The sequence below is a fragment of the Mirounga angustirostris genome, unplaced genomic scaffold (assembly GCF_029215605.1).
Source record: "Mirounga angustirostris isolate CCGP_5_RB_7025 unplaced genomic scaffold, mMirAng1.0.hap1 SCAF_15, whole genome shotgun sequence".
Lineage (NCBI taxonomy): Eukaryota > Metazoa > Chordata > Mammalia > Carnivora > Phocidae > Mirounga > Mirounga angustirostris.
Genome location: NW_026991723.1, coordinates 6422444 through 6450206, shown reverse-complemented (window position 1 = coordinate 6450206; position 27763 = coordinate 6422444). Strand labels below are relative to the sequence as shown.

Here is a 27763-nt window from a genome sequence, read left to right as displayed (position 1 = left end):
TTAGGACTGCTTTTGCTGCATCCCAAAGAGTTGGAACAGTTGTGTTTTCATTTTCATTGGGTTCCATGAGTTTTTTTAATTCTTTAATTTTCTGGTTGACCCATTCATTCTTTAGTAGTGTGCTCTTTAGCCTCCATGTATTTGAGTTCTTTCCGACTTTCCTGTTGTGATTGAGTTCTAGTTTCAAAGCGTTGTGGTCTGAAAATAGGCAGGGAATGATCCCAATCTTTTGGTACCAGTTGAGACCTGATTTATGACCTAGGATGTGATCAATTCTGGAGAATGTTCCATGGGCACTAGAGAAGAATGTGTGTTCCATTGCTTTGGGATGGAATGTTCTGAATATGTCTGTGAAGTCCATTTGGTCCAGTGTGTCATTTAAAGTCTTTATTTCCTTGTTGATCTTTTGCTTAGATGATCTGTCCATTTCAGTGAGGGGGGTGTTAAAGTCCCCCACTATTATTGTATTGTTGTCAATGTGTTTCTTTGCTTTTGTTCTTAATTGGCTTATATACTTGCCTGCTCTCATGTTAGGGGCATAGATCTTTACAATTGTTAGATCTTCTTGTTGGATAGACCCTTTAAGTATGATATATTGTCCTTCCTCATCTCTTATTACAGTCTTTGGTTTAAAATCTAATTTGCCTGATATAAGGATTGCCACCCCAGCTTTCCTTTGGTGTCCATTAGCATGGTAAATGGTTTTCCACCCCCTCACTTTCAATCTGGGGGTGTGCTTGGGTCTAAAATGAGTCTCTTGCAGACAGCATATCGATGGGTCTTGTTTTTTAATCCAGTCTGATAGCCTGTGTCTTTTGATTGGGGCACTTAGCCCATTTACATTCAGGGTGACCATGAACGATAGGAATTTAGTGCCATTGTGTTGCCTGTAAGGTGACTGTTACTGTATATTGTCTGTGTTCCTTTCTGGTCTGTGTTGCTTTTAGGCTCTCTCTTTGCTTAGAGGACCCCTTTCAAGATTTCTTGTAGGGCTGGTTTTGTGTTTGCAAATTCCTTTAGTTTTTGTTTGTCCTGGAAGCTTTTTATCTCTCCTTCTATTTTCAATGACAGCCTAGCTGGATATAGTATTCTTGGCTTCATATTTTTCTCATTTAGTGCTCTGAATAGATCCTGCCAGTCCTTTCTGGCCTGCCAGGTCTCTGTGGATAGGCCTGTTGCCAGTCTAATGTTTCTACCATTGTAGGTTACATATCTCTTCTCCCGAGCTGCTTTCAGGATTTTCTCTTTGTCTCTGAGACTTGTAAGTTTTACTATTAGATTTCAGAGTGTTCACCTATTTTTATTGGTTTTGAGGGGGGTTCTCTGTGCCTCCTGAGTTTTGATGCCTGTTCCTTTCCCAAATTAGGGAAGTTCTCTGGTATAATTTGCTCCATTATACTTTTTGCCCCCCTCTCTCTTCTTCTTCTGGGATCCCAATTATTCTAATGTTGTTTTGTCCTGTGGTATCGCTTATCTCTCGAATTCTGCCCTCGTGATCCAGTAGTTGTTTATCTCTCTTTTTCTCAACTTCTTTATTTTCCATCATTTGGTCTTCTATATCACTGATTCTGTCTTCTGCCTCATTTATCCTAGCAGTTAGCACCTTCATTTTTGATTGCACCTCATTCGTAGCCTTTTTGATTTTGACTTGGTTAGATTTTAGTTCTTTTATTTCTCCAGAAAGGGTTTCTCTAATAACTTACATGCTTTTTTCAAGCCCAGCTAGTATCTTTAAAGTGATGATTCTGAACTCTAGATCCGACATCGTACTAATGTCCATTTTGAGTAGGTCCCTGGCAGTCGGTACTACCTCTCGTTCTTTTTGTTGAGGTGATTTTTTCCAACTTGTCATTTTGTCCAGAGGAGAATAGATTAATGAGAGAACAAAATGCTAACAGGGTAACAATATCCCCAGAAAATATACTCTAAACAAATCAGAAAAGACCTGAAGCCGGGGGAAAAAGAAAGGGAAAGAAAGAAAAAAGAAAAAGCAAAAAAAAAAGAAAAAGATAAAAACAGGAAAAAAAAAACCAGCACAAAACAAAACAAGAAAACAGAATATGATCAAATATGATCAGGCTGGTACATAGATCAGTGCCACGCACTAGATTTTGGGTGTATTTTGGTCCGTTAAAAGATAGTGCTTCCCAAAATTTTAAAGAAAGAGAAACTTATATATGTACAAAAATAAGGGTTGATATGATGAATATGACTGTAAAGATGAAAATTATATAAAAATTTTATAAAAGGAATTGTTAAGAAGTTTGAAAAAAGAAAAGAGGATTTAAAAAGAAAAAAAAGGGAGAGAATGTTTTCAGGCAGGAGAGTAGAACAAAACCATACACTAGAGATTTAGTGTATATTTTGATCTGTTAAGAGGAAACCATCTCAAAATTTTAAAGAGAGAACAACTTATATATATGTGCCAAAAATAAGGGTAACTACTATGAAGGTATAGAATATGACTCTAAAAATGAAAAATAAAAATGTTTTTTTAAAGAAGGAATTGATAAGATGTTGGTTGAAAAAGGGAAAAAAAAAATCAGAAAAAAAAAGAAAGTTAAAAAAAAATTAACTTTGAAAGACTAAAGAATCATGGTAAAAAAGCCATGCATTCTATGTGCATTATTCCCCTAGCGCTGGAGTTCTGCCATTCTCATTGATCGGTAAACTTGGTCTTGGCTGGCTGTTCTCGCTGATCTTCTGGGGGAGGGGCTTATTGCCGTGGTTCCCAGATGTCTTTGCCAGAGGTGGAATTGCCCCGCCTTTGCCCGGTCTGAGCTAAGTAATCTGCTAGGGTTTGCTCTCGGGAGCTTTTGTTCCCTGCAAGTTTTCCGTACAGCTTTGGAGGCGGAGAGTGTAAATGGCGGCCTCCCAAGTATCAGCCCCGGAGGAGCCAGGAACTCGGGGCCCCACTCCTCAGTGAGCCCCCAGAGAAAAGCAGTCAGTCACTCCTGTCTCCCCGGTCCCCTGCTGCACTCTGTGCTCCCCCCAGCCTGTGACCGAGCGTTTCTGTCTCTGGCACACGACCCAGTCTGGAGTCTCCAAACCCAGCAGATCCCTGCGGTGCGCTCCCGCGTCACTCCTCCCAGAGGAGGAAGGGGAGTCTCCCCGGATCTGCTGCTTGTTGGGTCCCTGCTGGAGAAGCAGTGGCCCGACTGTGCCGCGGATCATGGTTTATGGCAACCCTGAGCTGAGAGCCCGTGCCTCGGCTCCGTCTCTGCAGCCGGCTTCCCTGCTCCGATACCTGTGAGCTCTGCCGCACTCAGGCAGCCCCGGTCTTTCTGTGACCCCGAGGGTCCTGAGACCACACTCTCCCACGAGGGTTCCACCCCCCGCTTAGCCACTGGAGTGTCCTCCCTCAGCAGAGCCGACCTTTTTTTTTTTAAATTTTTTATTCATATGTTAATCCCCATACATTACATCATTAGTTTTAGATGAAGTGTTCCATGATTCATTGTTTGTGCATAACACCCAGCGCTCCATGCAGAATGTGCCCTCCTCAATACCCATCACCAGGCTAACCCATCCTCCCACCCCCCTCCCCTCTAGAACCCTCAGTTTGTTTTTCAGAGCCCATCGTCTCTCATGGTTTGTCTACCCCTCCGATTTCCCCCCCTTCATTCTTCGCCTCAGCAGAGACGACTTCTAAAAGTTCCGATTTTGTGCCTCGCGGCTCTATCACTTGTCAGAAGCGGCTGATGGAGGTCCCTCCCCCGCCGTCTGTCCTCCCGAATATCGCCTCGGATTCACGTCTCCGCACGTCCTATCTTCCAGAAAGTGGTCGCTTTTCTGTTCAGAGAGTTGTTGCTATTCTTTTCTTTGATCTCCTGTTGAGTTTGTAGGTGTTCAGAATGGTTTGATCCCTATCCAGCTGAATTCGTGAGACCAGATGAAATCCAGGTCTCCTACTTCTCCACCATCTTGTTCTGCCCCGCCCCCCGCAATACTTTTTTCACTCTCACTGCCTATATGATTGGGAGGGAAAACAAGGAAAATGAAAAAAGAAGAGAAAAGGAAAAAAAAAAAGCTCTAGCATTGTCTAATGCAGTGTAAGGAGAAGGGAAAGTGCTTATCTCCAGGTGAGATTATTTCAATTTATTGCATTTAATTCTTACAAAAATCCTATGAAGTGTAGTGGCCATTATTATTTTTTAAGAGATAAAAACTGAGCTCAGAAAGATTAAACTGATTTTGGAGAAACATCACAGGGGACAGGATTCAAACCTACTTCCATTTCAAACTTGGATCCTAACCCAAAGGCTATATTCTTCCTTTTTTTTTTTTCTTTTCATTTTAGTATTTGAAAAAAATTTTTTTGAAATATTCTTAACATATGGGAAATTAAGAAAATAAAATAAATTATTAACCTGTATCTGCCTTCCAGTTTTATCAATATTTGGCTACTTTTTGCTTTAGATCTTATTTTTTTAAATAAATAAACATTGTAGATACAGTTGAAGCTCATCTACATATTCCTACTCCTGTGTCTCCCCCATTTACCTCACTAGAGGTAACTATTAGCATGAAGTTAGTATCATTTTCATGCATATTTTAAGCTTTGACTGCATACATGCATGTATCAGTGAATGATACAGTAGTAGTAAATCATGGGTTTAAACCTTAAATAATTATATCTTGCTACAACTTGCTTTTTAAACCTCAGTTATCTTTATGATATTCATTTATCAGTTTGATATATAGCTCTAGTTCATAAAATTGATGAATAATCATGAATAATTATGAATTATTAATATGATGAATAATTATGAGTAATATATGAGGAGTCTACAATTTATATACCATTTTTTCCTACTCGTGAACATTTTGGTTATTTGTTTTATTATTTTATTATAAAGTTTTCATTTTAATTTCAGTACAGTTAACATACAGTGTTATATTCAAGTTTATAATATAGTGACTCAGCAATTCCATACATTTCTCAGTGCTCATCATAAGCGCCCTCCTTCATCCCCATCTCCTGCTTCCCCCACCCCCCACCCACCTCCCTTCTGGTAACCGTCAGTTTGTTCTTTAGAGTTAAGAGTCTGTTTCTTGCTTTGTCTCTCGCTCTTTTCCCCAGAAACATGGAACACTTCATGAATTTATGTGCCATTTTTGCACAGGGGCCATATGAGTCTTCTCTGTATTGTTCTCATTTTAGTATATGTGCTGTCGAAGTGACGCACTATTTGTTTTTTATTATTACAAAATAATGCTACTGTGAACATTATGCAGTAGTACATTCATTTCTCTAGGGTTGTAACTAGAAGTGGAATTTCTGGTTTGTAGGATAGTTATATCTTCAGATTAATTAGATGTGCCTAACTGCTCTCTAAAATCATTTGTTTGAAGGGTTTTACATCTTCTCATCCACACGTGGGATCTTCAGACAGCTTAATTTTGGCAACCTGATGGGTATGATTTGGTATCTTAGTTTGGATTTACTTAACTACAAGTGAGATCTACCATCTTCTTTGTTTATTGATCTATTCATATCTTTTGCTCCTTTTCTCATTGGGGTTTCTTTTGCTTATTTATTTATATTTGTAGTTACCTTCTTTTAGTTTGGCTTATAATCACAGGGATCAGTACCATTTGGCACCCGTCAGCTTGATAAAAATGTCCTTTTTTGGTTAACTTTTCTGTATGGTTTTGTTATGTGTCTCTTCTAAGCACTGTATACCTTGATTTAAAAAAGGAAATCTAGTCTTGGGTGCCAGGGTGGCTCAGTTGGTTAAGCATCTGACTTCCGCTAAGGTCCTGATCTCAGGGTCCTGGGATCCATCCCTGCCTCAGGCTCCTCACTCAGCGGCAGTCTGCTTGTCCCTCTGCCCCTCCTCCTGCTTGTACACACACTCTTTCTCTCTCCTCTCTCAAATAAATAAATAAAATCTTAAAAAAAAGAAAGAAATCCATTCTGATGTTCTTTGTCTTCTAGAAGGTGGGTTTCATTGGCTTATTATTTACATTTATTGTATTTGTTGACATTTGGACTTAAAAATTTTTTACTTTCTTTCCTTGTTTTTAATTTTTTTTTCTGCCTTTTTTTAGATTATAAATCTTTTCTTTCAATTGTTAACTTAAAAATTTTTGACATATATACTTAAATACTCACTTTTATAAAAAAGCCCAGTTATTTAATATACTCTTACTAAATAGGCAAGGAGGAATCAAATGCCCTGTCATCTTAGTCTCATCTAAAGTTTCAGTTTTACATGTTTCTTTTTAAGTTTTCCATTTTTTAAAATCTCAGTACCTAATACCACTTTATTGTATTTAGAGATCAGAATCTTTAAACAAAAATTTTTGTAGTAAATGTTACAAACAACCTTTGCTTTTATTTATTTTTTTTAAAGATTTTTAATTTATTTATCTGAGAGAGAGAATGGGAGACAGAGAGCATGAGCGGGGGAGGGTCAGAGGGAGAAGCAGACTCCCCGCTGAGCAGGGAGTCCGATGCGGGGACTCGATCCCAGGACTCCAGGATCATGACCTGAGCCGAAGGCAGATGCTTAACCAACTGAGCCACCCAGGCGCCCCACAACTTTTGCTTTTAAATATATGTGAGATGAATTGTAAAATACAAAATGAAATCCGGGACTTCGTTTCCTGAAGTTTTCTGTTGGAGTAACTTGAAAACACTCATTAAGAAATGCTAGATGAAGTATAACAAACATCCTTTAAGAAAGCTTTTCCTTAGGGAGAATTTTGAACATACAAAAGTAGGCATAACGGTATAACGTACTCTTACACACTAATCGCTCAGCTGCGATAGCCCTTATTACCTGTGTCATCTTATTCTGTGCCATCTGCTTTCCCCATTACTGTGTTATTTTGAACCATATTGTAGACATCATATTATTTCTTCCATTACTATTTCAGTAGGCATCTCTAAAATATAAAAACGCCTTTTAAAATTAAAAACATCCTAATTCCGTAATATCTTTAAAATTTCAGCAAGCAGTCAAATTTCTGAATGCTTGATACATCATAAATGGCTTTTTAAGTGGTTTGGATTTTTTTTTTTTTAAAACTAGTGTCCAAATAAGGGCCATGCATTGTGACTTTACAGTCTATGTTTCCTGCATCCCTTGTCTTTTTTCTTTTTTTAAAAAAACTACATTGGTTATAGTTTCCCACAATCTAGATTTTGCTGGTCACATTTTCATGGTGTAGTTTAATGTGTTCCTCTGTTCTCTGCATTTCCTGTAAATTGGTATTTTACAGACTTGATTGTGTTCAAAATTGTCATATAGTGCCGGAAAATACTTTCCTACAGATTCTTGTCCTACTATTTCTACTTTTTCAGCTGATTGCCTTCCAGTCCTTCTTATAGGATCCTTTCAGATTCCCCTTTCCTTTATAAATTTGGTTTTCTCTAGCATTAGTTTCCTGTTCTTTACCTTCACTGATGTTGCCTTTCCTGGGGTCTAGAGGAAGTATTTATATCGCTGCTTCCATAGGGTAATATTTATCGCCCTAATACAAAAACCAAAAATCTTGTCCTTTGAGATTAATATGATACAGATTATACCGTCCTCAGTTCCTCCTGTTGTCCTCTGTTGCCCTCTCCTTGCCTACTACTATGTTGTTAGTTGGGAAATTTTGGCATCTAACCTGGTTTTCCTCTAAACCCTTATTTCTGACATGATCATAGGTTATGTATTATCCAGGTGAAGAACTCACCTAAAGACACTTTAAGGTTTCTTAATATATTTGACTCTGCATTGTCATCCAAACTTGACACTAGTACTCCTTTCTCATAACCTCATTCTAATGAAACCTTGTTATTATCTCAAGTTTGTCCATCTCTGAAGTTGTGAACTGTTAATTGTACCAATCTCTGGTCACATTCTTCTGATTGTTTAGGTCTTTTATATTGTATTCCTGTGCCCTTGGTCCTGTCCCTGTCGGTCCTAGGGCTAACATCTTTCCCGTTTGTTTTCCCCCTTCTTTCTTTGATATTATCACTCTTGGCCCCTCCAGTAGCTTGAGAATTATCTCTTAGCTTATTTTTATCTTCTCCTTTGATCTTTGACCATCTACAGCTACCCTGTCTCTTTTCTGCTCTTCACCCTTAAGAATAGCCTTGCCACCTTCATTTCCTTTTTCCTCATTACTCTCTTCTTAAATTTCCCCCCCAGATATTTCATAGACATTGGTTTAAAAAAATCAGATCACACAGAAGCTTATAATGCAAAAACTATTACAATGAGAAGTTTTATTCTTCCCACTTCAGTCCTTTTCTCCAGAAGGAGTTAGTTTTGACTGTTAACTTCTTGTAGTTCAGTCTTGATCTCACCTACACACTGTTCCCCTCCCCCTTTCCTCAAATTATTCATTTCACATAAGGTAAAGTAGTATATTTAGAACTTGATTTCTTGTTCCAGAAACCATAGGCAGTATTTCTTGATTTCTCACTTTCTAGGATTAATGTACTTCTTCCAAGCTTCTGTTTAGCCACCCCCTTGCTTTCACTTCTCAGCCTCCAGCATTTGTATTTTTATGTCAAGATGAACATTTACATTGTGTCTAGTAACCATAATTAACACTTGAGTGCTTTGTAGAGGATTCTAAGTTTGCAAAGCAATGACAGTGCTTATATTATATTGAGCATTGTTACGGAGCCAAGAAGCATGCTGTAATTTCATCGCCTTTCTTGTCAAGTTCTCTTCCACTGGGATTGCCTTTTTTCCCCTTTCTTTTAGTTTTCCTTTATCCTCTGTGAGTGTGTAGTGCTATGTTGTGTTTTGTATTTGTTTTTAACTCCTTCATGGCAAGCAGCCTAGTACCCACTTTTTTCTGAAGTCTTCCTTCCAGCGTCCCCTTGCTGGGCTGAGTGCTTTAGGCCTGCTGCCCAGCTGTCTGTCACCATGTGACTTAACTTCACTACTGTCCAGGGTTGGATCTGTTTTCTGGACCTGATGTCATCTTTTTGATTTACTCCTTTGGTTTGGTTGGTATGTTGTATCTTAAGAAAGTAACTTCTGAAATGCTGCTTTTGAGGTAAACTTTGAGTATTTAAATATTTGAAAATCACTTTATTCTGCTGGGTAAGCATTCTAAGTTGAAAACCATGCATGAGGTTAGGAAATAAAAATAATGACACAAAATGAAAGGAAAAACTATCTTTTTTTTTTTTTTTTAAAGATTTTATTCATTTATTTTGACAGAGAGAGACACAGCAAGAGAGGGAACACAAGCAGGGGGAGTGGGAGAGGGAGAAGCAGGCCTCCTGCCGAGCAGGGAGCCTGATGCGGGGCTCGATCCCAGGACCCTGGGATCATGACCTGAGCCGAAGGCAGACGCTTAACGACTGAGCCACCCAGGCGCCCCGAAAGGAAAAACTATCTTTACCCTTCAGATCCTTTCCCTGGTTTTTTGCTCACTTCTTAATTGCTAAGTTCAGTGAATTTTCCCCCCTTCTGTTTCTATCTTATTTAACCTCTTCATAGTATTTGACAACTCTTCTCATGACACTTTTGTCTTTCTTTTTTTTTTTTTTAAGGAACTTTAGTTTTATTAAAATATATACAGAAAAGCACACTTATCAGAAGTATACATATAGCACAGTAAATTTTTACAAAGTGAACACTTCCAGCTTTTCTTCTACTTCTTGACCATTTCTTTTCAAGAATCTGCTACATTCCTCTTTATGTTCCCCCATTTCTGATAGTTCTAGATAGTTCTTAAATGTTTGGACTGCAAGGACTTGGTCTCCAACCCTCTTCTCATCTTGTATACCTTATATATATTTTTATGCCTAATAACTTTAAAAATCTGTAACAAAAACACATAATGTATCCCTTAGCCTTTAGAAATCTAGCTGCCTATAATGATATCTCAATCTGGATGTATCACAGGTAACTCAGTTTCATTATGTGCCAAACTGAATTCATCATTCCTCCAAAGCTGTTCCATCCTACTCTGTGAATTTTGACACTGGACACCCAGCCTCTCAAACCCCAAACCAAGAAATCATTCTTAATTCCTCATATAGCAAGCTGATTACTATGAATCTTCCTTGTAATTGTCTTATAGATGTTTCATATTCCAAATATCTAAAATCCACTTTCCTTTCAACTTATTTTTCTTCTCTATCTAGGTGCTTAGCATTGCTTTCTTTATGCCTCTTTGCTTGGTTGGAAATCTCAAATTCAGGTGAGATCCCTCCCTTTCCCTGATGTCCAGGTAGTAATAAAGGTAGATCTTCGCGGTAAGTCTATGTAGTACACAGCCCTTTCACCCTGTGTATTCTATTACAGTTCCTGCAACACTTTATGTATTGTTTTATATCTGTCCACATTATGTCCTTTCTACTCTAGATGAAGAGCTTTTGAGACAAAAAGTTACATCTTTCTTTTGGAAAATGTTGAATATGTAAATGAACATGAAGTAAGGTGAATGAAGTCAGATGATACAATATGTGAACAGAAAAGTGTTGGAATACATTTAGACTAGAAAATTTGACACCAACAAGTTTAAAAATCCCAGAATGTCTCATAAGCTAACAAACATGGTACGTATCTGTTTTATCTAGGTTTTGGCTGATTTACTCCTAAAATATCTTTGTAAAGAGAGGAGAAATATATAAGTAAGGACAGTATAATGACATTTTATCTTGTTTTGTCAAGGATTCATAAAGCAGCACTTTATATTTTACTGTATCACCAGGAAATTTCTTTGACAGTTATGGATTATTGTGGTATAGTCTCCAAAATAAACTCCATTCGGTGAACATTGGTTTTAAGTCATTTTTTCTACTTTTAATTTTTTATAAATAATAATAGAGAATAATGGAAACCAACATACACTTAAAGGAGAGAAAGCTAAATTCCAAAAAATTAATTAGAATATATTCCAGATATTAGCAATCCATACAAAAATATTTTATGAAATGTATACCAGAGTTGTTTTAAGGTTAGCTTAGAGACTAATTAAGACATTTTTAATAGTATTGCAAAGAAAAATTCTACTTAATGAAAGAGGTGATAGAAGCAAAAACTAAGGGAAATAACACTGACACCAGAAAATGGGTTTTTAGGGAAGGGTCCTTTTATTTTAGATAGAAGTGTATAGTAAAGCCAATTTCTTAAACTGACAAATAAAAGTAGGTGAGATTAAAAAATAATTGATACTTCTTGCTGTTCCCTTTTTAGCTGTCATTCCTCAGGTGTTAGTGTAGCCTTTGAGGAATGTAGGGATACAGAAAAAGAGGTACATTGATTCTGTAGCGTCCTACTACTGTAGTTCTCGGTCAGTATTTCTTTGTCATTACTGTGGGAAATTATATTTGATAAAAAAAATCTGAGACCTTTTTTTCACAATAGTTGCTGAAAAGTAGATCCAGATTCTTATTCACTGATGATTTATTTCTGTTGAAGACATGATGTTCCCATTACCATTGACAAGAAGCTCAAATTGGACTTTCTCTGCCCTTGTGCAATTCATGTTATGTAACTTTTCTTGGCTGTCCCTATACTTGGATGTTTGATTATGGTTTAGGGAGGTATTGCATTAGATGTAATTGGCCAAATGTGAACTTTAAAAGTATGTCTGGCAGCCACATATCTGGTGGAAACCAACAAATCTAAAGTAGGAATGAGAAGAGGTAAAGACAGCAAAAGTTTGTTTTGATGCTAACAGGTATCTGAGGGAATTGTTTCACATTTTCCATGTTTCTTCTAAGAATAGGCATACTTTTTAAAAAACAGTTTTATTCAGACATAATTCACATACCATACATTTTGCCTCTAGCCATACGTTTTGTTTTAAATTGTAGAAGCAAAACTAGAATCTATATGAAAATGAATAGTGAGAAATTGTGTTTAGATATGATTCCCAGCTGCTTTAGTGATAGGTTTTATGCTTTTCTCAAACCATTCTCAAAGAATTTTCTAGGCTTATTGGGTTAGGATGAGGGATTTGGGAGATAACAGCCATTTGTCTTCTAGAATGGTATTGTAGATAAGGAACAGAAGGAAAGTTCTCCATGTTATAGGTTTTCCCATTCATAGCTTTTTTCTTGACTAGTTTCTGTGATTTTGAGCTAAGAACATCCAACAGGCTTAAAGAGCGAGAGTCTGTTTTTGTGCTGTGCTTTAATATTTTAGCCTCTTTTATCAGAAACTGCTAAAATTAGTAATCAGACCTCAGGATTAAAATTGGTGAGGGAATATCTTTTTGGGTGTATTTCTTTTCAAAAACAATGTGCTTTTGTGGGAAATCCTTTTGATTTAAACCTGTGTGGGCTTAAAGATAACGTATCTTTTTGACTGGGTTTGCGTGTAAGCAATACTTTGCATAAATGCAGGATAAGGGAGTCCTGGAAAAGCCTCAGTTCAAAGAAAAGATTTATTTGCTAAAGGTGTTTTTGTTTTTTTGACAGTAGGTTATTTAACTTTATAGGTAGTTTCTGCTCTTATTATTATTATTTTTAAAGATTTTATTTATTTATTTGACAGAGCGAAAGAGCACAAGCAGGGGGAGCGGCAGGCAGAGGGAGAAGCAGACTCCCGGCTGAGCAGGGAACCCCATGTGGGACTCGATCCCAGGACCCTGGGATCATGATCTGAGCTGAAGGCAGACGCTTAACTGACTGAGCCACCCAGGCATCCCTGCTCTTATTATTAAATGCCCTTTTCACATAACTCGATTAATTTATTTGGATTTCTTTTCCTTATATAGTGTAGAAAAGCTATAAGTCCTGCTAAATTGCAACACAGAGATTTACTATCAGTTCAAAAAAGACAAAGCAGAACGTAGTAAGTGAAATTTGCCATTTGTTAATCTAAGGAATCAGCTCTACCGGTTGTAATTCAGTTGAATTAATTTGGTATATTTATAAGGGTGGTTCCTTAAGTTACTTATTTCAGAGACTTGATTCTGTTGGGAAAGAAGTTGAATATACTAAAAATTATTCTTAAAACCAGCATTTTATATATTTATTTATTTACTGGAAAGAAGAAAACTTTCTTTATTCACAGATAGTATATTCAAACAATTACAAAAAATTCCGGGTGCCTGGGTGGCTCAGTGGTTAAGCGTCTGCCTTCGGCTCAGGTCATGATCCCAGGGTCCTAGGATCGAGCCCCATCAGGCTCCCTGCTCCTTGGGAAGCCTGCTTCTCCCACTCCCACTCCCCCTGCTTGTGTTCCCTCTCTTGCTGTCTCTCTCTCTGTCAAATAAATAAACAAAATCCTTAAAAAAATTCCAAGGAATCCACAAAATAATAAAATTACTATGAGAATTTACCTAAGTTGAGATTTGGAGAAGCACATCAGTTTGGATTTAAATTTGCTGCATATAACCGAAATTACAAGAGTGGATTTATGTTTCTCTCAAGTAAAAGAAGATACTATGCTGGACAGGTGGCTCCATGATTATTAGGAAACTAGTTACCAGCTATCTTTTTCTCTTTCCAACCTTTACCCTGACTTCCATCCTCAGGATCACCTTGGGGTTGCAAGAGGGCCATTATATCTCCAACCACGGTGTGTTCATTTTGCGTAGCCTAAAGGAGGAAAGGGCAACAAAAAAGAATGCCACTTCATAGCTAAATCAGCACAGAGTGGAATTACTGCATCATAGTGTGGATATATGTGTAGCCGGCACCCGATGGGTGCAAGAGCATCTAGCCCCGGGGGTGCCAAACAGACAAGTTCTGCCCTTCAATGCTGACAAAATCCAAAGGCAGAGAGACAAGAGGTGGTGAAACAAGAAAGTAATTTATTCCAGTGAGGCCAACACTGGAAAGACAGCAGGCCAACATCTCAAAGACTGTTTCCCAAGTCCTGAAAATACTTGTAGATTTATATTAGGAAAATGTGGGACAAAGGTAGGTGGGTACATGCAGGTGGGCAGTTGAAAGGTCAAGTTGATCATCCCCTTGGGGTCAGTCACCCAGGGTCTTGCTGGTGTCATGGCAGTCATTATTGCTTGAGAGGATAGTTTTGGTTCCCATCACAGGATGCTACCACCCCCCTGTGCCAGGTCTTTTGTCTGAGTTAAAAAATAAGCTGGAAAGAATTTAGTCAGTTGAAATACAGACTAGGGTCAGAAATACAGACTAGGGTCAAATGGAAGTAGTTAGGGCGCCTGGGTGGCTCAGTTGGTTAAGCGACTGCCTTTGGCTCAGGTCATGATCCTGGAGTCCCGGGATCGAGTCCCGCATCGGGCTCCCTGCTCAGCGGGGAGTCTGCTTCTCCCTCTGACCCTCCCCACTCTCATGTGCTCTCTCTCATTCTTGCTCTCTCAAATAAATAAATAAAAAATCTTAAAAAAAAAAAAAAAAAGTGTCTGCCTTCGGCTCAGGTCATGATCCCAGGGTCCTGGGATCGAGTCCCGCATCGGGCTCTCTGCTCCTTGGGAGCCTGCTTCTCCCTCTGACCCTCCTCCCTCTCATGCTCTCTGTCTCTCATTCTCTCTCTCTCAAATAAATAAATCTTAAAAAAAAAAAAAAAATGGAAGTAGTTAAAGTCCCCTTTCATATGGATAACTTTTTAAGAAACTTCCAGTTTTTCAAAGTGCTTGTTTGGTTTTACATTCCCATCAGGAGTGAGAGTTCCAGTTGCTCTACAACTTTTGTAACATTTGGTGTCATTAGTCTTTTCAAATTTTTCCATCCTAATGGGTGTGTGTTGGTATCTCATGGTTTTAATTTGTATCTCACTGAACTGGTGGTATTTAGCGGTTTTCATGTGGTTTTGGGGTTTTAAAAATCTCCATTTGTTAAATTTGTTTAAATATTTTGGTCTTTTTTTAAATTATTGGATTATAAGAGTTTCTCCTGTATTCTAAATATAAATCCTTTGATATATGTATGTATTGCACATATTTTCTCCCCATCTTGACTATTCATTTTCTTAACAGTCTTTTTGGTCAGCAGAAACTCAGTTTTGGTAATATCTAAGTTGTCACTTTTTTTTTTTTAATGGCTAGTACTTTGTGTTTTATCTAAGAAACCATTATAACTCTAAGGTTGATCAGTTGAGCATATGTGTGTGGTTCTATTTCTGGACTGCCTGTTCTGTTCCATTTATCTCTTTGCGTATTCTTGTGCCAATACTGTATGTATTGATTATTGTAGTTTTATAGACAATCTAGAGATCAGGTAGTGTAAATTATTCAACTTTATTCCTTTTAAAAATTGTTTTGACTTTTCTAGATCCTTTGCATTTCTATGTACATTTTAGATTTAGCTTTTCAATTTTTGTAAAAATGCCCTATAGGATTTTTTTTTTTTTTAAGATTTTATTTATTTGTCTGAGACAGAGAGAATGAGAGAGACAGAGAGCACACGAGAGGGGGGAGGGTCAGAGGGAGAAGCAGGCTCCCTGCTGAGCAGGGAGCCCGATGCGGGACTCGATCCCGGGACTCCAGGATCATGACCTGAGCCGAAGGCAGTCGCTTAACCAACTGAGCCACCCAGGCACCCGCCCTATAGGATTTTGACTGGGATTGCATTAAATCTGTATATCAATTTGGGGAGAACTGACATATTAACAAGCTAAAATCTTCTAGTCCATAAAAACTACTTAGGTTTTTTTTAATTTTTCTCAAGTTTTATACTTTTCATCTCATGTTAAATTAGAACATCTTTCATCATCTGTATCTCTCCATATTTCATTTTTGATGCTATCATGATTAGTATCTTTAAAATTTTATTTTGCAGTTGTTTGTTGTTGGTATGTAGTTTAGAATGTAGATTTTATTATTCAGGTATGGTGAGACCAATAGATCAGGAGATAATTGCCATTGATAAGATAATTGTTAAATTCACAGATCCCAAGAGGAGGAGGGGTTATACCATGCCCAGAGGGGCCACATGGGGAAACATCAGGGTCAGTCAGGAGGCAGAGAGAGTGAGGGGAAAATGTGGGCAGGAAGCTTTATTGTGGTTTTTGTGGGACACATCTGGTGAGGCAAGGTAAGCATGTTGAGGATTAATTTCCGTGGGCTCTGGGGCATAGAAGCTGTCCCTAGTTGGAGTGCATCTGTGATATACCTGCTTCTAAGAGGATTAAGGCCCAGAGTGTAAGAACTTGATAGAGGAGGTGGTTGGGGCTATGGGCTCTGCACTGGTTGGTTTGTGTATGAAAGATGTGCTCTCAAGGGAGTTCTTTACTATCTTTAGGAATTGGTTAGGCATGGAAGGGGCAGTCCCTCCAGGACCAGCAAGGCCCAAAGATAATCAAAGCATAAAAAATATAGAATAAAGAGCATAATTAAAACAGTATATAGGAATACTTTTGGTTTTGTTTATTTTGTGATGTTGTATCCCATGATATTGGTCAGTTCACTTAAAATTCTAATAAATGTAGAATTGTATGGATTTTCTGTGTGCACTATCATGTTGTCTGTATATAAAGACAGTATTCTTTATTTTCAGTCTCTGTCCTTTAGTTCTTTTTCTTACCTAATTGCTTTGGATAGAACCTCCAATGCTGATTAGAAATGATAATCATGGACATCCTTGCCTTGTTTCTGATCTTAGAGAGAAAGCATTCAATATTTAATCAGTATGTATGATGTTAGCTTAAGATTATAGATGGTGTTTATTTTATTGAGAAAGTTCCCTTCTTTTCCTAATTTGTTGACAGAGATTTTATCATAAATTGGTTTTGACTTTTGTCAAATGTTTTTTCTGCAACAGTTGAAATGATCATGTGGTTTTTGCTCTGTTACTGTGTTAATAAAGTAAATTACATTGATTCACTTTCAAATGTTAAGCCAACCTGCATTCCTGGGATTAACCCCAGTTAGTCTTGATTTTCTGACTTTTTTGTGTTGCTGGTTCCATGTTCTGTTGTTTTGCTATATTCATGAGAAACATTTGTCTTTTGTGATACATCTGATTTTGGCATCAGGGTAATGATTATAAAATAAAGTAATTTGGGAAGTATTTCCTGCTTCTCTGTTTTTGGTAAGAATTTGTATAGAATTTTTTTTTTTTCTTTAAATGTTGACAGACTTTACCAGTGAGCTTGATTTGGCCTGGAGTTTTCTTTATGGATAGATTTTTTTTTTTTTTAAGATTTTTTATTTATTTATCTGAGAGAGAGAATGGGAGACAGAGAGCATGAGAGGGGGAGGATCAGAGGGAGAAGCAGACTCCCTGCAGAGCAGGGAGCCCAATGCGGGACTCGATCCCGGGACTCCAGGATCATGACCTGAGCCGAAGGCAGTTGCTTAACCAACTGAGCCACCCAGGCGCCCCTGTGGATAGATTTTTAATGAAAAATTCGATTCATTGAACAGATATGATACAGTTCATGTTTTCTGTTTCTTCCTATATCAATTTTGGTAATTTCTGTCTTTCATGGAATTTGTCCATTACATCTAAGTTGTTGAAATCACTTGGCCATAAATCATTATAGCTCCTTTTCAAATTACTGTAAGATCTGTAGGGATGTTCTGTTTTTATTCCTGCTAATGATAATTTGTGGTTTTTTTCTGACTTTCCAAAATTGATCGTTCTAGTTAAAGACATAAATTTTATTAGTTGTTTCCCAAAACTGACTTTTGGTTTTATTGATTTTCTCTGTTTTCTCTGCTCTTCATTCCTACTTTCTTCTCCTTTTTCTGGTTTCTTCTTTTAGCTACTAAGGAAGTTAGATCATTGATTCCAGATCATCTTTCTTAACATAAGTATTTAAAGTTACACATTTCCCTTTAAACACCATGTTAGCTGTTATCTTAAAAATTTTATTTTTAATGGTTTTTCTTTTACTTTTTTTTTTTAGTATGTAGTAACATTTTTATTTCTCCACTAACCAATAAAGTGTAACATTGTTTTCTCCATTTTCTTTGGATAATTATTCAATTCTTAACATTTTCTGGAAAGTATTTTGTGGTCAATGCCCAGCAGTCAAGTAAAACTCTTTTTAAGTTTTATTTATAAGACCATATTTCTTCCAGCCTCATGTCCATAGATTCCCATTGTGTCTGATGCCCTGCTTTATTTCCAAGACATAGAATGTTTCCTGGTACATAGAATGCGTTCAAAAGTATTTATGAATGAATAAAAGAATGAATGGGTCTTCCTAATATCTCTTCACAGTGTCCTTACATCTCTGCTCTCCTTTTTGTTTGAGTGTTATAATTTTGTGTTGGTCTGGAGAACCAATCAAATTGAATAGGGTGTGCCCCACAAGCTGAAGCCCTGATTATGTTTAGTATCTATCCAATCAGGGTGTGTTCCGTTGGAATGTAGCCCTGATTAGGTTTACTAACAGTAAACCCAAGGTATAAAGGGAAGTCAAAGAGTCATTGTTCTGAGAAGAAGAAACGGGCAAATTTGGGACATTGGAAGAGGAATTAGCTGCTTACCTGTGGAACTTCCACAGAATCTGTTAGGCTTCACCATCTCATCCAACTCTGAGTCCTGGTGAATTTTCCAAACAGTGAGATGTGAGCTGGCCTCATTCCTTATAATTATGTAAGTTCTATCCCTCTTCAGACATCTGTCATATCAGACCACCTTCCTTTTTTTTTTTTTTTTTAAAGATTTTATTTATTTACTAGAGAGAGAGAGCACGCATGCTGGAGAAAGCGTGGGGAGGTGCAGGTGGGGAGAGGAGCAGAGGGAGAGGACCAGCAGACTCCCTGCTGAGTGTGGAGCCCTTTGTGGGGCTCAGTCTCAGGACCCTGAGATCATGACCTGAGCAGAAATCTAGAGTCAGGTGGCTAACTGAGCCACCCAGGTGCCCCTCAAAGCAGCTTCTTATGATCTTTATATTTCATTGTGTCGGTCGGTATTTGCTCTACCATTTTCCTTTCCCATTTTTTGGCTATTTGTGTCCTCTTTCCATTTTGGTCTTGAACTAAATTATTTTAACTTCCTACCCTAAGATCCTAGATCTGTGCTGTCTAATAATAACTACCCACCACATGTGACTATAAAATTCAAAGTAATAAAATTAAATAAACTTCATATCTCAGTAGTGGTGACCAAATTTCAAGTATTCTGTAACCACATGTGTGGCAGTTATTGTATTGTACAATACAGATACAGAGCATTTTCTTTATCTTGGAAAATTCTATTGGCATGGTGATCTACATCTTATGTTTTTATTATTTTTTGTTGTAAATACTTCATTTTTTGCTTCTCTGAATTTCCTTTTATGGATTTCATCAGGTGATTTTCTTCTTTAAACATCTTTAGATACATGCTTAATTTAGTCATTTAAAAATTAATGTATATTTAAGACAAATAATTTCGTGTGAATATTGTTTTAGCTTCATTTGTACTTATACATAGCTGTATTCAAATGTTACTATTTTTCATAATGTACTTAAATTTTTGTGTCAACTTTAAAAGAGATTATCTTACCCCTTAATTTTTAGTTAATAGGTTGTGTCTTCCATGATTGTTGTTTTCTGGCATTATTTCATTGCTTATAGGGCTGTTGCATATTCCTTTTTTTAAAAATATGAGGCTTTCCTCCATCTCGGTACATAAATCATTTGTATGCAGTGTCCATTTATGCACTTTGAAAATAGATCTGTTTCATGGTATGCTGCTTTCATAGATAAAATTCTAGAATAGTTGTAAACTTAAATCTAATTTCACCATTCCTGAGTTGCTTTGAATGTATTAGATGTTGAAAATCATGAAAGGTTGAACTTTGATTTGTAATCCAATCTGAGATGATATATTTCTTCATTTTCAGTATTAATTGATGTACGTTTGTTTTGGTTTAATACTTTCTTCATATTTAAAGCTACTTTCTTGTATCTTATGATTTGTCTTTGTTTAATTGTCTGTGAATTGCTAAAATATAAGCGACAAGGAGGCAAACTGTAACAGTTATGTCAGCTGCTATATCCTTAACCCCTGGATTAGTGCCTAGCCCATCACTGGTGTTGAATTTTGAGAGAGCTCATTTAATAACATCACTTCCCAGATTGTAGTTCTGAATTGAAAAAAAGGGCAATGGCAGGTGAGTGAGTATAAGTAGATATCATTTGTTTTTATTGACAGATCTGTTGGGGAACACAGTTTTACTGTGGAGGAACAAAGGTCCTTAAAGCACTCCAGAAGTAACAAAGTGTGTACAAATAACCCTGGGATGGCTGGGAGTAAAAGACCTACTCCTTCAGCTTTAGCAATAACTTTAAAATGTTAAGGCATTATTGAGGAAGCAGAATGTCTCCTTCCAGTTAACTCTTTGAGATCTGGGGGAAGAACCTGTGGTGTGCAATCACCCATCCCGAAGTCACCAAAGATATAAGTTATTATTCCTACCTTAATGAGAAGTTAGTCAATATATTTTTGCATGAATTACTGAATAATTTAGAACCATTAAGGGGTTTTGTTAATTCTTTTAAATATTGCTTGTATTGCTGTGGTTTTTGAAATGTATTTAATCCCTATTTTCTGAGATAGTTGATCAATTTTGTTAATTTTCTCAGAGAACCAGCTCCTGGTTTCATTGATCTGTTCTACTGGTTTTTTACTTTATGTATAATTTATTTCTCCTATAATCTTTTTTTATTATATTATGTTAATCACCATACATTACATCATTAGTTTTTGATGTAGTGTTCCATGATTCATTGTTTGCGTATAACAACCAGTACTCCATGCACTACATGCCCTTTTTAATTCCTATCAATAGGGTAACCCATCCCCCCCGCCAAACCCTCAGTTTGTTTCTCAGAGTCCATAGTCTCTCATGGTTCGTTTCCCCCTCCGATTGCCCGCCCTTCATTCTTCCCTTCCTGCTATCTTCTTCTTCTTCTTTTTTTAAAAATACATTATTTGTTTCAGAGGTACAGGTCTGTGATTCAACAGTCTTACACAATTCACAGCGCTCACCATAGCACATACCCTCCCCAGTGTCTATCACCCAGCCATCCCATTCCTCCCAACCCCCACCACTCGAGCAACCCTCAGTTTGTTTCCTGAGATTAGGAATTCTTCATATCAGTGAGGTCATATGATACATGTCTTTCTCTGATTGACTTATTTCACTCAGCATAACACCCTTCAGTTCCATCCATGTCATTGCAAATGGCAAGATCTCATTCCTTTTGATGGCTGCATAATATTCCATTGTATATATATACCACATCTTCTTTATCCATTCATTTGTCGATGGACATCTTGGCTCTTTCCACAGTTTGGCTGTTGTGGACATTGCTCCTATAAACATCGGGGTGCACATACCCATTTGGGTCCTTACATTTGAATCTTTGGGGTAAATACCCAGTAGTACAATTGCTGGATCATATGGTAGCTCTATCTTCAACTTTTTGAGGAACCTCCATACTGTTTTCCAGAGTGGCTGCACCAGCTTGCCTTCCCACCAACAGTGTAGGAGGGTTCCCCTTTCTCCGCATCCCCGCCAACATCTGTCCTTTCCTGACTTGTTAATTTTAGCCATTCTGACTGGTGTGAGGTGGCATCTCATTGAGGTTTTGATTTGGATTTCCCTGATGCCGAGCGATGATTAGCACTCTTGCATGTGTCTGTTGGCCATTTGGATCTTCTTTGGGAAAATGTCTGTTCATGTCTTCTGCCCATTCCTTGATTGGATTCTTTGTTCTTTGGGTGTTGAGTTTGATAAGTTCTTTATAGATTTTGGATACTAGCCCTTTATCTGCTATGTCATTTGCAAATATCTTCTTTCATTCTGTTGGTTGTCTTTTGGTTTTGTTGACTGTTTCCTTTGCTGTGCAAAAGCTTTTTATCTTGATGAAGTCCCAGTAGTTCATTTTTGCCCTTGCTTCCCTTGCCTTTGGCGATGTTTCTAGGAAGAAGTTGCTGCGGCTGAGGTCGAAGAGGTTGCTACCTGTGTTCTCCTCTAGGATTTTGATGGACTCCTGTCTCACATTTAGGTCTTTCATCCATTTTGAGTCTATTTTTGTGTGTGGTGAAAGGAAATGGCCCAGTTTCATTCTTGTGCATGTGGCTGTCCAATTTACCCAACACCATTTGTTGAAGAGCCTGTCTTTTTTCCATTGGACATTCTTTCCTGCTTTGTTGAAGATGAGTTGACCATAGAGTTGAGGGTCCATTTCTGGGCTCTCAATTCTGTTCCATTGATCTATGGGTCTGTTTTTGTGCCAGTACCATACTGTCTTGATGATGACAGCTTTGTAATAGAGCTTGAAGTCTGGAATTGTGATGCCACCAGCTTTGCTTTTCTTTTTGAACATTCCCCTGGCCATTCAGGGTCTTTTCTGGTTCCATACAAATTTTAGGATTATTTTCCATTTCTTTGAAAAAAGTTGATGGTATTTTGATAGGGATTACATTGAATGTGTTGATTGCTCTAGGTAGCATTGACATCTTCACAGTATTTGTTCTTCCAGTCCATGAGCATGGAACATTTTTCCATTTCTTTGTGTCTTCCTCAATTTCTTTCATGAGTATTTTATAGTTTTCTGAGTACAGATCCTTTGCCTCTTTGGTTCGATTTATTCCTAGGTATCTTACGCTTTTGGGTGCAATTGTAAATGTGATCGACTCCTTAATTTCTCTTTCTTCTATCTTGTTGGTGTATAGGAATGCCACTGATTTCTGTGCATTGATTTTATATCCTGCCACTTTACTAAATTCCTGTATGAGTTCTGGCAGTTTTGGGGTGGAGTCTTTTGGGTTTTCCACATGAAGTATCATATCATCTGCAAAGAGTGAGAGTTTGACTTCTTCCTTGCCAATTTGGATGCCTTTTATTTCTTTTTGTTGTCTGATTGTTGTGGCTAGGATTTCTAATACTATGTTGAATAGCAGTGGTAAGAGTGGACATCCCTGCCGCGTTCCTGACCTTAGGGGGAAAGCTCTCAGTTTTTCTCCATTGAGAATGATATTCGCTGTGGGTTTTTTTAGATGGCTTTTATGATATTGAGGTATATGCCCTCTATCCCTATACTCTGAAGAGTTTTGATCAAGAAAGAATGCTGTACTTTCTCAGATGCTTTTTCTGCATCTATTGAGAGGATCATATGGTTCTTGTTCTTTCTTTTATTAATGTATTGTATCATGTTGATTGATTTGCGGATGTTGAACCAACCTTGCATCCCAGGGATAAATCGCACTTCGTTGTGGTGAATAATCCTTTTGATATACTCTTGTATCCTATTGGCTAGTATTTTGGTTAGAATTTTTGCATCCATGTTCATCAAGGATATTGGTCTGTAATTTTCCTTTTTGATGGGGGTCTTTGTCTGGTTTGAGGGTCAAGGCAGTGGTGGCCTCATAAAACGAGTTTGGAAGTTTTCCTTCCATTTCTATTTTTTGGAACAGTTTCAGAAGAATAGGTATTAATTCTTCTTGAAATGTTTGGTAGAATTTCCCTGGGAAGCCCTCTGGCCCTGGGCTTTTGTTTTTTGGGAGATTTTTGATGACTGCTTCAATTTCCTTAGTGGTTATAGGTCTGTTCAGGTTTTCTATTTCTTCCTGGTTCAGTTTTGGTAGTTGATACATCTCTAGGAATGCATCCATTTCTTCCAGGTTATCTAATTTGCTGGCATGTAGTTGTTCATAATATGTTCTTATGATTGTTTGTATTTCTTTGGTGTTGGTTGTGATCTCTCCTCTTTCATTCATGATTTTGTTGATTTGGGTCATTTCTCTTTTCTTTTTGCTAAGTCTGGCCAGGGCTTTATCAATCTTGTTAATTCTTTCAAAGAACCAGCTCCTAGTTTCATTGATCTGTTCTCCTGTTCTTTTGGTTTCTATTTCATTGATTTCTGCTCTGATCTTTATTATTTCTCTTCTCCTGCTGGGTTTAGGCTTTATTTGCTGTTCTTTCTCCAGCTCCTTTAGGTATAGAGTTAGGTTGTGTATTTGAGACCTTTCTTGTTTCTTGAGAAAGGCTTGTATTGCTATATACTTGCCCCTTAAGACTACCTTTGCTGTATCCCAAAGATTTGGAACAGTTGTGTTTTCATTTTCATTGGGTTCCATGAATTTTTTTAATTCTTCTTTAATTTCCTGGTTGACCCATTCATTCTTTAGTAGTGTGCTCTTTAGCCTCCATGTATTTGAGTTCTTTCCGACTTTCCTGTTGTGATTGAGTTCTAGTTTCAAAGCGTTGTGGTCTGAAAATAGGCAGAGAATGATCCCAATCTTTTGGTACCATTTGAGACCTGATTTGTGATCTAGGATGTGATCTATTCTGGAGAATGTTCCATGGGCACTAGACATGAACGTGTATTCCGTTGCTTTGGGATGGAATGTTCTGAATATGTCTGTGAAGTCCATTTGGTCCAGTGTGTCATTTAAAGTCTTTATTTCCTTGTTGATCTTTTGCTTAGACGATCTGTCCATTTCAGTGAGGGGGATGTAAAAGTCCCCTACTATTATTGTATTGTTGTTGATGTGTTTCTTTGCTTTTGTTATTAATTGGCTATGCCCATGTTAGGGGCATAGATATTTACAACTGTTAGATCTTCTTGTTGGATAGACCCTTTAAGTAGGATACAGTGTCCTTCCTCATCTCTTATTATAGTCTTTGGTTTAAAATCTAATTTGCCTGATATAAGGATTGCCACCCCAGCTTTCTTTTGGTGTCCATTAGCATGGTAAATGGTTTTCCACCCCTTCACTTTCAATCTGGGGGTGTGCTTGGGTCTAAAATGAGTCTCTTGCAGACAGCATATCGATGGGTCTTGTTTTTTGTTTTTTGTTTTTAAAGATTTTACTTATTTATTTGACAGAGAGAGACACAGCGAGAGAGGGAACACAGGCAGGGGGAGTGGAAGAGGGAGAAGCAGGTTTCCCGTCGAGTAGGGAGCCCGATGCGGGGCTCGATCCCAGGACCCTGGGATCATGACCTGAGCCGAAGGCAGACGCTTAACGACTGAGCCACCCAGGTGCCCCGGGTCTTGTTTTTTTTATCCAATCTGATAGCCTTTGTCTTTTGATTGGGGCAGTTAGACCATTAACATTCAGGGTGACCATGAACGATAGGAATTTAGTGCCATTGTATTGCCTGTAAGGTGACTGTTACTGTATATTGTCTGTGTTCCTTTCTGGTCTGTGTTGCTTTTAGGCTCTCTCTTTGCTTAGAGGACCCCTTTCAAGATTTCTTGTAGGGCTGGTTTTGTGTTTGCAAATTCCCCTAGTTTTTGTTTGTCCTGGAAGCTTTTTATCTCTCCTTCTATTTTCAATGACAGCCTAGCTGGATATAGTATTCTTGGCTTCATATTTTTCTCATTTAGTGCTCTGAATATATCACGCCAGTCCTTTCTGGCCTGCCAGGTCTCTGTGGATAGGTCTGTTGCCAATCTAATGTTTCTACCATTGTAGGTTACATATCTCTTCTCCCGAGCTGCTTTCAGGATTTTCTCTTTGTCTCTGAGACTTGTAAGTTTTACTATTAGATTTCAGAGTGTTCACCTATTTTTATTGGTTTTGAGGGGGGTTCTCTGTGCCTCCTGAGTTTTGATGCCTGTTCCTTTCCCAAATTAGGGAAGTTCTCTGGTATAATTTGCTCCATTATACTTTTTGCCCCCCTCTCTCTCTTCTTCTTCTGGGATCCCAATTATTCTAATGTTGTTTTGTCCTGTGGTATCGCTTATCTCTCGAATTCTGCCCTCATGATCCAGTAGTTGTTTATCCTTTTCTCAGCTTCTTTATTTTCCATCATCTGATCTTCTATATCACTAATTCTCTCTTCTGCCTCATTTATCCTAGCAGTTAGAGCCTCCCTTTTTGGATTGCACCTCATTAATAGCCTTTTTGATTTTGACTTGGTTAGATTTTAGTTCTTTTATTTCTTCAGAAAACGTTTCTCTAGTATCTTCCATGCTTTTTTCAAGCCCAGCTAGTATCTTTAAAATCATCATTCTGAACTCTAGTTCCGACATCTTACTAATGTCCGTATTGATTAGGTCTCTGGCCATCGGTACTGCCTCTTGTTCTTTTTTTTGAGGTGATTTTTTTCCATCTTATCATTTTATCCAGAAGAGAATAGGTGAGTGAGAGAACAAAATGCTAACAGGGTAAAAACATCCCCAGAAAGTATACACTAAACAAATCAGAAAAGACCTGAAACCGGGGGTAAAGAAAGGGAAAGAAAGAAAAAAGAAAAAGAAAAAGATAAAAACAAACCAACAAAACCAAAAAACAGGAAATGATCAAATATGATCAGGCTGGTACATAGATCAGTGGCACATACTAGATTTTGGGCGTATTTTTGTCTGTTAGAAGAAAGTGCCTCCCAAAAATTTTAAAGAAAGTAAAACTTATATATATACAAAAATAAGTGTTAATATCATGAAGGGATGGAATATGACTGTAAAGATGAAAATTATAAAAAATTTTATAAAAGGAATTGATAAGAAGTTGGTTGAAAAAAGAGAATTAAAAAAAAAAAAAGGAGAGAATGTGATCAAGCAGGAGACTAGAACAAAGCCATACACTCGAGATATAGGGTGTATTTTGGTCTGTTAGAAGAATCTCTATCCCAAAATTTTAAAGAGAGAACTACTTATATATGGTTAACTACAATGGAGGGATAGAATAGGACTCTAAAAATGAAAAATAAAAAAGATTTTTTAAAAAAGGGATTGATAGGATGTTGGTTGAAAAAGGGAAAAAGAAAAATTAAAAAAAAAAAGTTAAAAAATAATTAAATTTGAAAGACTAAAGAATCATGGGGAAAAAGCCATGAATTCTATATGCAGTATTCCCATAGCACTGGAGTTCTCTCATTCTCATTGATCAATAAACTTGGTCTTAGCTGGCTGTTCTTGCTGATGTTCTGGAGGGGGTGCCTGTTGCCGCGGTTCCCAAATGTCTTTGCTGGAGGTGGAATTGCCCTGCCCATGCTGGGGCGGCTCAGTAGTCTGCTCAGGTTTGCTCTTGGGTGCTTTCCTTCCCTGCCAGCTTTCCGTAGAGGTTTGGAGGACGAGTGAAAATGTCGGCCTCCCAGTCTCCGTCCTGGACTAGCCGAGAACTCGGGGCCCCACTCTCCAGTGCGCCCCCAGAGAAAAGCAGTCAATCACTCCCGTCTCCCTGGTCTCCGGCCGCACTCCGTGCTCACCCGGCCTGTGACCGTGCGTTTCTATCTCTGGCACCTGACCCTGTGCAGAGTCTCCAAACCCAGCGGATCCCTGCAGTGCACTCCCGCGCCGCTTCTCCTGGGGGAAGAAGGGGAGTCTCCCTGGATCTGCCGCTTGTTGGGTCCCTGCTGGAAGAGCAGTGGCCCCAAGCTGAGAGCACACTCCTCAGCTCCGTCTCTGCAGCCAGCTTCCCTGCTCCGATACTTGGGAGTTCTGCTGCACTCAGGCACCCCTGGTCTTTCTGTGACCCCGAGGGTCCTGAGACCACACTGTCCCAGCGAGGGTTCCACCCCCACACTTAGCCACTGGAGCGACGTCCCTCAGCCAAGCAGACTTGTTAAATTTCCGATTTTGTGCTACGCTGCTCTGTCACTTGCCAGTAGTGGCTGATGGAGGCCCCATCCCCTGCCGTCTCTTTCCCAGTATCGCCTCGGATTCACTTCTCCACACATCCTACCTTCCCGAAAGTGGTCGCTTTTCTGTTCAGAGTTGTTGCTATTCTTTTCTTCAATCTCCTGTTGAGTTCGTAGGTGTTCAGAATGGTTTGATCCCTATAGCTGAATTCCTGGGACCAGACAAAATTTAAATCTCCTATTCCTCCACCATCTTGCTCCTCCTATTTCTCCTATAATCTTTATTATTATTTGCTGGGTTTAGGTTTTGTTTGTTCTTCTTTTTCTAGGTGTATGTTTAGGTTATTTGAGATTTTTTAGGTGTATGGTTTAGGTGTATGGTTAGGTTA

General features: G+C 38.1%; 1 protein-coding gene and 1 non-coding gene across 6 annotated transcripts in view; one reads left to right on the top strand and one right to left on the bottom strand.

Moving 5' to 3' along the window:
• Positions 1–27763, top strand: part of JAK2 (Janus kinase 2) — a 210592-nt gene that overhangs the window by 74606 nt on the left and 108223 nt on the right. The window lies entirely within an intron of this gene.
• Positions 5082–5189, bottom strand: LOC123850319 (U6 spliceosomal RNA). Its single transcript, XR_006792285.1, has one exon. It is a non-coding gene; the product is annotated as a U6 spliceosomal RNA (small nuclear RNA).